Source organism: Dioscorea cayenensis, chromosome 21 (assembly GCF_009730915.1).
Source record: "Dioscorea cayenensis subsp. rotundata cultivar TDr96_F1 chromosome 21, TDr96_F1_v2_PseudoChromosome.rev07_lg8_w22 25.fasta, whole genome shotgun sequence".
NCBI lineage: Eukaryota > Viridiplantae > Streptophyta > Magnoliopsida > Dioscoreales > Dioscoreaceae > Dioscorea > Dioscorea cayenensis.
In genome coordinates this window covers 729,751-740,955 of record NC_052491.1, presented here as the reverse complement: position 1 = coordinate 740,955, position 11,205 = coordinate 729,751, and positions in this window count along the sequence as shown.

The following is an 11,205-nucleotide window of genomic DNA, read 5'->3' as shown; positions in this document are numbered from 1 at the left end:
GAATTGGTTCACTCTGATGTGTGGCAAGCACTAGTTACATCCATGGGAGGAGCAAATTACTTTGTATCATTTATTGATGACTATTCTAGGAGATGTTGGGTGTACCCTATCAAGAGGAAGGCTGATGTGTTTCAAGTCTTCAAATTTTACAAAGCGCGGGTGGAACTTGAATCTGGTAAGAAGATCAACTGCTTGAGGACTGATAATGGAGGAGAATACATTGGTAAAGAATTTGATGAATTCTGCAAGCAAGAAGGCATCAAAAGACAGTTCACGACAGCATACACTCCTCAACAAAATGGAGTAGCAGAGCGGATGAACAGGACTCTGTTGGAAAAAACAAGAGCCATGATGGGAGCTACAGCCTTAGACAAGAAGTTCTGGGCAGAAGCAGCCAGTACCGCCTGTTATGTGGTGAATCGGGCCCCATCAACTGCAGTCGAGTTGAAGACACCGATGGAAATGTGGACTGGTAAGCCAGTTGATTATTCAAACCTTCATATATTCGGAAGTCCTGTATATGTAATGTACAATACCCAAGAAACTACAAAATTGGATCCAAAATCCAGAAAATGTATGTTCTTAGGATATGCTGATGGTGTAAAGGGGTACCGCCTATGGGATCCCACTGCCCATAAGGTTGTAATCAGCAGGGATGCTATCTTCATAGAAGATAAAGAACAAGAGCAAGTAGATGGTGAAAGCACTTCAAAAGAAAGCACAGAGACTATAACAGTACAGGTAGAAAAGGAAGCTGAAGCTATACCAGAGCACGAGGTACAAGAACTAGCTGAATCTGAAGTTCCAGAAGTTCGGCGGTCAACTCATACAAAAAAGGCACCAAGTTGGCATTCTGACTATATTATGGAGGGTAACATTGCGTACTGTCTTCTAACTGAGGATGGAGAGCCATCAACTCTTCAAGAAGCATTGAAAAATTCAGATGCATCTCAGTGGATGACAGTAATGGAAGAAGAAATTGAAGCTCTTCATAAAAATAGGACATGGGAACTGGTGTCACTACCACAAGGGCGAAAGCCCATTGGCAACAAATGGGTCTACAAGATCAAACTCAATAGTGATGATCAAGTAGATCGTTATCGTGCTAGATTGGTGGTGAAAGGATATGCTCAAAAGGAAAGTATTGACTTCAACGAAATATTTTCACCTGTGGTTCGACTCACAACAGTCCGAGTAGTCCTGGCGATGTGTGCTACATTCGACTTGCAGCTTGAGCAGTTAGATGTCAAAACTGCATTTCTTCATGGAGATCTTGAAGAAGAGATTTACATGCTCCAACCAGAAGGTTTTGAAGAAAAAGGTAAAAAGAACTTGGTTTGCAGGTTAAACAAATCTCTGTACGGTCTAAAACAGACACCAAGATGTTGGTACAAGAGATTTGATTCCTTCATCATGAGCCTCGGATACAGCAGATTTAATACAAACCCTTGTGCGTATGTCAAGAGGTTTGAAGAAGAAGATTTTGTCTTCTTGTTGCTGTATGTTGACGACATGTTGGTAACTGGCCCCAACAAAGATCGTATCAAGGAGTTGAAGGCACAATTGGCTAGGGAGTTTGAAAATGAAGGACTTAGGACCGCAAAACAAGATTCTAGGGATGTAAATTCACCGAGACGTAAAATAATAGGAAGATTTGGTTTTCTCGTAAGACTTATCTCGAAGAAGATCTTGTGATGATTCAACATGCAAGACTCAGAAGCCAATTTCTACCCCACTTCCCGTTAATTTCAAGTTATCCTCAAGTATGTGTCCTAGCGAAAGGAAGAAGAGAGGATGGAGATGTCTCGAGTACCGTATGCATCAGTTGTGGGAAGCCTAATGTTCGCCATGATCTGTACAAGACTAGACATTGCACATGTAGTAGGAGTGGTAAGTCGGTACATGGCGAATCCTGGTCAAGAGCATTGGAGTGTTGTTAAAAGGATTCTTAGATATGTAAAGAGAACCTTAGATGTTGCATTATGTTATGGGGGATCTGACTTTACTGTTAGTGGATATGTTGATGCTGATTATGCAGGTGATCTTGATAAAAGCAAATCCACTACTGGATATGTGTTCACACTAGCAGGAGGAGCTGTGAGCTGGGTTTCAAAACTGCAGTCAGTCATGGCTACGTCAACGACAGAAGCAGAATATTTGGGAGCTACATAAGCCAGTAAAGAAGCAGTGTGGTTGAAGATGGTGTTGGAAGAACTCAGGCACAAACAAGAGAACATCACTCTATATTGTGACAACCAGAGTGCATTGCATCTTGCAAGGAATCCAGTATTTCATTTAAAGACAAAACATATCAGAGTTCAGTACCACTTCGTTCGTGAGAAAGTAGAAGAAGGTACAATGGACATGCAAAAGATTTATACCAAGGACAATCTAGCAGACTTTATGACAAAAGTAATCAACGCTAACAGATTCATATGGTGTCGATCCTCTTGTGGTCTGGCAGAGACGTAAGCAACATCGAATGGCAAGATAGAAAGAATGGTGTGAAAATCTGATTGTCTTTCAATCAAATCTTCAAGTGGGAGAATTGTTGGCACAAACTAATGGATCATAATCCATTAGCCCAAACCAATGATCCAATACTAACTTCTCTTAAACCATCAACCCAAAACTAATGGCACATCAGAAGAAACTAATGGCTTACTTAAACCATTAGAACCTAAACCATGATCTTAACCCATGGATTAGTGCCCACATATTAAAGGAAAATGGTGGTTTTAGTTGGCCTATAAGTATGGGAAGCTTATTCTCATTCTACATACAATCAAGAGTGAGAGTGAGAATAAGAAAAATTAGAGAGAGAGAAGAAAAGTGAGGAAGTGTGGAAAAATATTTTGAGAGTTAGTCTATTCTCCTACTACAAGAGAGAGTACTGGTTTTCTCCTCGTTATTAGAGAGTTTGTAACTCCTGGAATTTTTCCACTTAGTAAATTCTTCTATCCTTGCCTGTGGTTTTTTTATTCTAATTATTTAGGAGTTTTCCACGTAACATCTTTGTGTCCTTTATTTTTTAGCATTTCTTTTTATTTATTTTACTGTTGTACTGCTCTATTCAGTCCTACATTTTACAACAACTTTCTCTGAATTATTGACATCCAAAGGTGCTACATCAATGCCTTTCTACTTTGAGGGGAATTGATTTGGTTGATCAGAAGACAAGCCCTTTGCATTTGTACTTGACTTGAACTACTTCCAATTGTTGTGGATGATGTTCCACTACTTGCAACTAAAGTTATGAGTATTGCTTTCTCATATCTTGAACTTTTATTTGAGATATAATCATCTAATGATGAAGCTCCAGATTCATTGTCATATAACTATTTGGATCCAGATAAGTCACCCCCTGGTTTATTTGTGGTGCAGGAATTGAAGTTTTCCTCAAGTCATCAATTACCTAAACTTAAGGGTGGCTCTTTTGCGCTCAATGCATCTGCTAGAATAAGACTACTATGGTCCACCATGAGATCAACCAAGAATTCCCTGACAAAAAAATAATAAAAAAAAATGAAAGAAGAATAAGAAGTGAGCAGTTAAAGAAGAAATTAGGCATTGAGAATAAAGAAAACCCACATTTTTTTCGCAAAATATATAATAAGTCTTTATTAACAATGAAAAGAAGCATAATCCATATGAATACAACAAAAGTTCACCATATTTTCATGCCCTGAACCCAGCTCGCTGGATCCGATGCATGGACAAACGGCGGTAGATCCACAAGGGGTGATCCCCATAAGCCTGCAAGGCCTCAGAACCTAATTTAGGATAGGAAAAGCTACAACAAATCAACTGGGTTACTGGATTAGAAACTCTACAAAGTATATAACACATGAATACAAGAAGTCAAAAAAATAATGCAAAATACAAGGATACAGGAACAAACAATGGCAAAAACTCAAATTCTACAAAAAAACAACACCTACAGACAGTCTTTCAAAGTCCACTCCGGTCTACCACTCTTGATTTGAAAAAGGATTTAAAACAAATCCATGAGTTCACTAGCCCAGTAAGTAATCCAGAAATTGTTTAAAAACAATTGGGTTTATAAATCTTGATTTCAAACAATGAGAATAATTCAAGATTTAACATAGTTTAAACAAATTTAAAATAAATAATTCAACAGAGGTATAGTTCTCAAGCAATACCACTATTCAAGAATAATGTAATTAAAAGAATACTAGATTACAAAACTACAAATAATAATTTACAAAAATGAGCATATGCCTTTAAAACATAATTCAAATAAAATACAAGTGAAATATTCTAATAAAATAATATTTCCAAATATGATTCACCAGAATTCAAAACCCAGAAACACCATATCCAAAAATACAAAAACTTCAAGGTAGGACACAAATTTTGCGTTTGAGATATACACATAAATCAATAACACATAAATAGTGCAATTGATGAAAACCAAAATCAAAAGTCAAACCAGAATGTAACAAATTCTAATGTATGTCTCCAAATTCACTATAGATGACAGAAGTCATTTGTTTACCGTCGGTGACCCGAGCCAGAATAACAGAGGTCATTTATTTAACCTCAGTGACCCAAGACTAAATATTAGATGGCCGTTAATTACTTCTCTGAACGGATAATGTGCGAAACTACAGTCTCATATTTTTTTCCAAAATTTCTTGTTGACAAGGTCAAGGTTTACCCCCCCTCTCCCGGCCTGACTGACAGGGTTGCATATCGTTCATTTGGAGACCAAAACATTCAGATACCAAAAATATTTGCAAAGTACGAGTTCAAAATTTCTCAAATTTCTCAAGTTTACAAATATCCAGGAATATTGATAAAATACAAGATCCCACTTTAGGGAAAAACAAATAGATAAACCAAAATTAAATTATATAAAAATTAAGCAAGTAAACAAATCATAAGACACCAATAGGTTTTTCCTCGCATATCATTTCCGCATCTTTACAACTCACCTAAACTTTGCTTTTAATGACACTAAACAACAGAGCCTTCAAATTTCAAAAGGTGTTGAACTCTACACAATCCACCCTGTAAATTTGCATCCCACACTTCTCCATCTAATAACACTTCTAAACATGTCTCACATCATAACACAACTCTAGAACATACTCTCAAATGCAGAAATATTTGGCATAACATAACTTAGGACAATCCTGAACATTTTTTCTTGTTTGATACTTACCTATATTTAGTCTCCAAGAGTGAGAAGAATCATGCTGCACTAGAACATTTTGCATAGCAGCATCATCCTGCACAAGTCATTTTAATAGATCATAACTCCTAATCTATAATTCCAACAAACTTGAAGCTTGGCAGATAAATAGATCAAACAATTCCTTACAACTTTTCAATTTTAATCTTCTACAAATTCTGCCTTTATGACCTCCAAATTTAGGCCACAAATTCAACTCAACTCATAACTATAACTTGAAAATTCACTAGCAATTTCATGCAAGAAGCATACAATGTCATTGTCTCAAATCTGTAGAAATCTATCCCTATAAACCTTGAAATATTGGCTCTAAGCCACCAAATGATCTAATTTATTTCCCAAATGCCATCCTCATAATTTTAGTAAATATATCATTGAAGAAAGATTATGATCTATTCAAACAATTTCAAAGGTAGAATTCAAATATATATATATATAATCAAAATAATCAGATACAAATTATAGAAGCAATTCATGTAGGAATATAATGCGAACGAATAAAGTGGTCACTAACAATAATAATTGAAATAGATTAAGGGTAACTTAATAGTAAAAAGATAAACAATTTAATATAAAAATAGAATAAAAACAAACTTTAATGCTTATAATTCCAGGTTAACTAGATATACAATCACCATTAGAATTTAATTAAATAAAGAAATAATATAGCAAATAAATATTCTCAAATGACACTTGCAAATAAATTACTCAATAATTAAAGTAAATAACAAAGGTAATAAAAATAAATGATTAAATAAGAGAATTATTATGTTCTCCAAAAATTGAGTAAGTATCAAATAACCTGATAATAATTGAAAAACCGTGCATAGTTTACAAGAAATTATGGAACCTCAAGAATGATAGAATTTTAGTGGATTACTTACCTGGATATCTCCCTAACAACCACTTCACATAGATTTCAAACACTAGAATCAACACTTTTGAAGAGAAAGCAATAATAAAATCAAGTGGGTCATACTACAAGGCAAGGGACAAACCTCCCAAATTCTTGATCAAATGATACTAATGGATACAAGGTTCCAAGTGGGCCATACTACAAGATAGCTACTATAGATGCCAACTATGGCAAGGGATAAACAAGCAATTAACCCCAATCTTAAAATTGAGACTAACTCACTCTTGGGAGGAACGCTAAACCAAGGCTCAACCAACATTCTAGATGCAAGCCCAACATTTAACACAAGAGAAAACTCAGGGTTTAGGTATTAACATCAACAAGTAACAATGGTGAGCAAAGTACATGAAGCAAGACTTCAATGGCCTATTTCCAAAGTATAACACTAGCAAGGAGAGCATATAATTCAGGAACAATATACCGGAATCTCTCATCAATTTGGTTACAAGCCAATGCATGAATATGTACATATGTATGCATATATATATAGAATGATGCACCTATGTACAAATGATTGTAGCTTAACATATGTATATATATATCATCAAGGCATTTGCATCGAATAAAACATGCTTATAATCTAAACTAAACATACATCATACCAAAGAAGAAAGAGAAAGCAAGATCATGGGAAGAGACAACCATCTTCAAAGCATTAGTAAGCGATCTAGAATAGCAAGAATGGGAAAGCCAAACTACTCATAAATGGACATTTACTTGTTGAAATTGGCCAACCTGAAGCTCCTTCAATTGCTCCTTTGCTCCCAGCCTTGCCAAACACCATAATAAGAAGTATGAGCAAGAGGAAAAAGTAGGTTGCTCATTACTTTTTGAAGGAAAATGAATCGGCGGTAATGGGGAACAAAGCATCATAGAAAGCTAGAAGTGGGGAAAAGTTGATAGGCACCACCCAAAGTTTTCATGTTGAAAAGATGATGGACAAGGAGGGTACGGACAGGAAATAGGGCCCACACATATAAAGTGACCGATTTACAACAACAATTCCTTTATTACTAACATAATTCCTTCACTAATTGCAGTCTTTTATTAATCATAGTGGAAAAAGATAGGGGTAGAATTAGTCACTAGTCTGTAGGAATCCAAATTTAAACAAATTGGATGACCCTAAGGCCAGCCATAAAGGAAGAACATGGATATTATAGAGTTCCCCCACATAAAATAGAGCCTTATCTTCATAGAAACTTCAGAGGAAAAATGCTGATAGTCCAGTGTCATATCTACCACTCTACAACTGCAAAGTTAATAAACTTCCAATCATTGTCTTTGGTCTCACCATCTTCTTTAAATTTTAGATTTTGTAAGGTTATTGGCATCCATGAATAAGAAAATATTTGAGAAATGAGGAAGTAAGCAAAGCCAGCAAAGATCAATGACAATAAAAAGTAAAGTTGGCTTATTTCTTTTTATGCCTCTACTAATGGGCAAGAGACAACATAATTTTGAAAAAAAATGATACTAAAGCAAGAGAAATTCAAGCTCCAAATTGAGCAGGTCAAAAAGAACTCACCCAATACCGATGAGAAAGCATAGAAGCGTCTTACCAAATCCAATCTATCAACTGCTTTCCCAAGCTAAGAAGCTTCGTTGCCCTAGTTTGCCTAGCTAGCGTTTATGCCACACTTGATCTCATTCCTCATTCCTCTTGTAGCTCTCTCTCCTCTACTTCGTCTTGTCTCCGTCCTCTCTTTGGCCTTGAAAAAACTCCTCCGGCCAAGCCTAATAAGGGCTTTCATAGGAGGAGTTTATTTTGAAGATATTGGATGAATCCATGTTTGAATACAAGATTTTAAGAGGGCATGGCATAAGTTGGGGATGGCTCAATTTGACTAAAATGGCATTAACCATCAGCGACCAGTGATCACCTTGTGGGTTAGAAAGGGTAATTTGATAATATTATCATATAACTCTTTATTATCTTTAGGGGACATTTGGTTCATGGTAATAACATATTACCATGTAATGAGATTACCATAGTAATATAGGTGGAAATATTATATGATTGGAAATATTGTAGTAATTTGATATAACTATGTTTGGTTAGGAATTCTTATTACCTGGAATAGTTCATTACAGTGTTTGGTTCGTCATGATAATCAATTTGATAAAATATTAAAATTCCAAAAATACCCCATCCCCAATGGAATCGTCACTGATCATCTCCATCTCAAGCACTCGTTGTCATGGGCAGTGCACATGGAGATCGACGTCAGGATCTCAATGACACTCAAGTACCTGCATTTCGATCTAATGCTGACGAGGCATATGGAAGGCTCGGCATTGGCTTCTATCAAAGCCATGGCTGAGCTGCTTGTCTAATGCCTTGCCGGAGATCAGGATGATTGGCCTGATACCTAGGAAGTTTGGGAAGAGCTTAAGAGGATAAAGATCCATCAAGACGATGATCGACCTGTTGGCATTTGGACCTGGAAAGCACATATAAAATTATGACGTTTGCTATATATGGACATTTGTGGACCTTTTGATAATCTCATACCTAGATTATCAGTTTCATTTTTCTAGTTTTTGTTTTTTATTTGCCAATTAATAACCTTTGATGAGTTATTGTTTCTCAGTAGTTAGATTAAGTGAGAGCTCCTTTTGTTTATTTTATTTACTTAATTTATTTTGCAGAGGATTTGCTTTTTTGCTAAATTGGTGAGACGTTGTTTCTATATATGTCTATTTTTGTGTTCAAAAACTCGGAGAGCTCCTTTTGTTTATTTTGTTTTATTCTTGGTTGATTAAGTTGTTGAGCTTTTTTTGAGCTCTTGGAATATGTATTCATTTGCTTCAATTATGTCTTTTGATCATGTTTGTGCTAATAGAAATGAAATATTATTGTTGTGGATTGTTTTTCTTTTTGCAAGTGTTTATTTTTCTTTTTTATGGAAGAATTTACCAATTCCTTGCTAGGATGACATGTGGGAGTTGAAATTCTCTGCTAATTTGTTGAATCAATTTTTTGAGGATGTGATTAGTCATATATGATGGATGGAATTTTCTTGCTTGCAATTATAAATTTCCCAATTTTAATCTCAATCTTCTGATTTGTTTGAGAATTATTTCAAAAGTTTGGTGTGTAAAAGTTTCTATAATATCTGAATATTTCAATTCTATGTTTATCTTAAAGTACTACTTTAGTGCTTTGTTAGTTGTGTGCTTACTTTATTCTGTGGTTTTGCTTTGCAAGTTTGCATACACATGATTCTTTGAGCAAATCTTGAGCATGAAAATGGCTACAATGAAATCTAGGTGTAATGAATATTTTTCTAGTATGGTATTATTCCATTTTCTATGACTGTCTGGCATGAGCTGATGCTCAACTTTACCTACTACTGTCAATGCACAATATATTAGGTGTGCTATTTTACAATACCAATATAAGGCTTTTATGTGAAAAATTGGCATTTCACATGTAATGTTTGCTATTAAACAACTAATATAGGTCAACAAGTGAAAACAAAAGTACTATACGAGGCGTTAATTTCAGAGGTGTGATTTGATCTGCATTTACTAATGTTTCTTTCTAGTGCATGCTTCCCTTATGCTAGTGTTAACTGCTTCCTTATTTCTTGAGTAAGTTTTGTTGCCTTTAATTTAAAAGGATGCAAGATGTTTTTCCATGTTTCACAAGTATATAATTTGCCAGTCATAAAATGTTTTCCTCCAGAATTTATGTTTTACTTTACTATCATGCAGGATATCAAGAGCAAATGTCACATTAGCCAGAGCAACCAGTTAATATCATCATCAAATGGTTAAAGAATCATAGTTCTTTTATGGTAGTAGCTGATTTTGGATGTGGTGAGAATGAAGGAATTTTTGCCACGTTGTATCATACTAGCATATTTATTTAAGGGAAATTGAATCACTTGTGTGCTTATTAGTATTAGGGCTTTGCAGGGAGTGCAACCTTTGCAAAAAAAATGTGAAGAATAAAGTCTTCTCTCCATTGATCTTGTTGCAAATGATCCATCAATAATTTCATGTGACATGTCTCATGTAAGTACTGCCTTCTAAAACCACTCATTAACAAATGCTTAGCATGAAATGAGAATGGCTATTAGTTTTTCATGTTATGGGATTTTTCTAATTCTATACACACACTGCAAATAAAAATTTGATCTTGTTGTGACTAAATGATGTATTGTTCAGGATTAGTTATCTTTTCAATTGTTTCCCTTCACATTAAATGCAAGAGTGCCTTGTTCCCTTGTTCCTTGACTAAAGGGTCATGACTTTTGTGTTGAAAAGTTTAGTGATGTGATTGATGTGGCTATTCTAAAATCTATGTTATACATAGAATAGAAATTCTATTGGACTCCAAATATAGTTTGTGCATTCACATCACTTGTGTCTTTTTTGCAGACACCCTTGGATTCATCATTTGTTGTTGTTGTTGTCTTTTACCTCTCACTAATGGGACCAATTTCTTAAGCTACCTGCAGGAAGCAAACAAAGTTCTCAAGCCATGGTTCACATTTTACAAGCTGTTTTTAATTTCTACAATCCTTAATTTTAACTTAATGACACTTATGAGAATTTATTATCATGTGCGGTAGTGGTTGGCTATTAATAGAGGAAGTTTGAAATAGGTTTGATCCAATCAATGGTGGAGCAGACCCTAATAAATTTTGTGAAGCTGTCTGTAAGCTTGGATACACTTCAGTTTTGAAGGTTCATATTCTGTAGCTCCCTTTTATTAATGTATCCATTTTGTTAATGGATACACTTTGGTTTTGCTCTTCTTTTACCTGAAATAAACAATTTTCCAAAGTGAATCTGAGTTGCAAATTCTCCATAACATCAATTTTTGGAGTTGTCCATCTCTATCTTATTTCCTTGTTGTATGTTTGAGAAATCGAAACCAAACAATTTTCAATAGGAGTCTTTAGATTGAGACATAATTAAGAAACTGAAAAACAAAATCATAAAAAGGTTTTCATCAATAATTTTTTCTCACAATTTTTCCTCCCTCTTGTTAATGCAAAAAGTAAACAATCAAATTTAAGGATGGAAGATGAATTTTATATCTCCAACCTTCATGCCA